At 40.4% G+C, this 2,569-nt stretch overlaps 1 protein-coding gene across 4 annotated transcripts in view; it reads left to right on the top strand.

Annotated features, from left to right (window-relative positions):
* NTM (neurotrimin) overlaps positions 1–2,569 on the top strand; it is a 1,082,935-nt gene that overhangs the window by 938,396 nt on the left and 141,970 nt on the right. The gene's annotated exons all lie outside the window — the stretch shown is intronic.

The following is a 2,569-nucleotide window of genomic DNA, read 5'->3' as shown; positions in this document are numbered from 1 at the left end:
TTCCTGCTTGACTCCGTATCCCTCATTCCCTCTTCCAGGCAATCATTAAGTACCCATGTATTTTTCCTTGGCATTACTCTTCAATCCATCTCTTTCTTTCCATCTTTACAGAGCCAACAGTTTAATCCAGGCTTTGAACATCACTCAGATGGATTGATTTCTCTGACTCCAATTTCTCTGTATTCCAGTCCATCTGACACATAGCTAACAGATTCTTTTTCTTAAAATAAAATTTTGAAAAACTATGGCACTCTTTTAAGAAAAATTAAATGCATGTTCTTACCTATAGGATTGCATTAAAATATGGGATCTAGTTGTTCAGGCTGTTTCATAATCTGGTCCTAGCTTACCTCATCAATCTTGTATCCCATTTTTCATTGATTCTGTTAACATTTATTGACTGTTCATCCTGTGTTGACACTGCATGTGTGTGCTCACCAAGCACATTCAGTATTAAAACTCACTTATTGAGCACTTCATATTGCCAGGAACTGCTCTCAGTGCATTTCATAAATGTACTCCTTAAGTCCTCAGAAGAACCTTGTGAAATCCATGTAATTATCAGCCCCATTTTGTAGATGAAGAAAGTGGGGCTCAGAGTGTTCACCAAGTAATTGACCAAGGTACCAGTTACCACCCAGTAGGGCTGGGATCTCAGCCATGTACTCTAGATTGCTTTCTGTAGCCAGGAGACTTGGTGTCTTCATATACTTCATGAATTCCTGCCTTCCTGTCTGTGCCACGTGATGCTGTCTCATTAGACCAGCTCCACTGCTTCTGCCTGACAACCGTTTCTCATTTGTTGATATCTAAAGAGACTATAATCTGAGGTGAAGCCATTTCCCACTCAGGGTATTCCCCTCCTACCAGTGCACAGCAACTAATGCATCTACCATTCATTCATTACCCATACAGTCACACTTAATTTTCTGGCATATTTTGTTTTATTATTCAACTCTGAAATGTTGACGTGCACGGTTTCCCTAAACAGATGGGAAGTTCATGGAAGGTCATAAAAATTGCCATACTTCTGCAAGTCCTTCACTTACAGAGCACACAGCTGTGTATGTAGGTGTCCACAAAGTGTTTGTTAAATGACCTTGGCCCAGCCCCTAAGAAAGTTTCTTCAGTTAATGATCATGCTTGGTCACAGAAGGTCTCACTGATGGTGCTTTCTTTACATTGTCTCCTTTGCTGAGAGTATTTGTTCTCTTCCTGTCTCTAGACCTGATTAACTTTTACTTATCTCCCAGGGCTTAACTTAGGGGTCATGAATCCAAGAAGTCTCCCAAGGCTAGTTCTCTATGTTCTGTAACACCTCATTTATCCTTTTATGTTCACAATACATTAAAAGGTCAGTCTTTCATATCTATTTTTGTATCTCTAGACTGTTAACCCCTTGAGGACAAGAACTGTGTCTTAGTTGGTTTATGTTCCTAGTGCTTATCTAATGCAATGATATGGAAAAGGAGCAAAGAGAAAAGAATGAATGAATCAGTGAAAATAAGCAAAGCAATCCTCGTATGTTTCTAACAACCTATGTGTTGAGAAGAAGGAAAATACAAAATGTATCCATGGAAACAAGATAAAAATATAAGTATCCCTATCTCACAGTTGGCCAAAAGCTTCCTTGTGAGCACCAATTAGCTAAAACCACAGTGCATACTTGTCAATTGAATTTGATTTTGAATACTAAGGTGCTAGAAGTTGCCATTTGGAAAATAATAGTTCTAATCTCCTTGCATCTTATGCACTTGCCAGTTTAGTTCTGATCACTGGGACTGCATCTTGGTCAACCCACTTCAGCTCTGTGTGCAGATAGTGCCTTTCAGATTTATCCAGAAGGAGTTGGCCTCCTTCAAGCATTGTGCTTAGGCAGGATTGAAGGATGGTGAGCATTTCTCCAGCTTCCACTTCATGAATTGGATGCTTTCCAACTGTTGGTAGGAAGAGACAATTCTAGATGATTCTTCCAAGCATGAAGTGTGATCGTCTCACTTAATATACTTACTGTGCTGACAGCTCTGGCCCAAACCACCCTCTATCCTACTTGGGGACTGTCCATTGTTCTCTAGTGTATGATTAGCAGATTAGCTATCATGTAAGAAGCCAGGAAAATGAACTCCCAGTAAGCCCTTCCAAAGCAAGAGTAATTCATTACCCAGCCTGATTTCCACTTAAAATGTACTTTAAGCACACTTCCAACTACAAACCCTAAATCACCCTGTGTTCACAAAGTCATCATTTTTTATTTTATTGCATGGCGTTGGCGTGACATAATCCCTTGCAGAGCATCTCAGAGTGCTTTACAGATCAATAAATTACTTACCTGCATGATCGAAGCACTGTCTTCAAGGCCAGCACAGACATTCTGCAGGCTGCCTGTCCTCCAGGAAGCCAGCAAGGCTGCATGGGTGCCAAGAATGGGCAGGAACAGGGAAATGTGCAAGTTGGGAGAGCAGTGCCTGAGAAGGGAATGCTTCAGTGAAAACTGTGTGAGTTAAATGCATAGATGTGTTTACTTTTGCAAAGATTAGCTTAAATGATCCTAGAAACTGAAGAATTTAGA

This window comes from Tupaia chinensis, unplaced genomic scaffold (assembly GCF_000334495.1).
Source record: "Tupaia chinensis unplaced genomic scaffold, TupChi_1.0 Scaffold000292_1, whole genome shotgun sequence".
NCBI lineage: Eukaryota > Metazoa > Chordata > Mammalia > Scandentia > Tupaiidae > Tupaia > Tupaia belangeri.
This window is presented reverse-complemented; position numbering and strand designations above follow the sequence as displayed.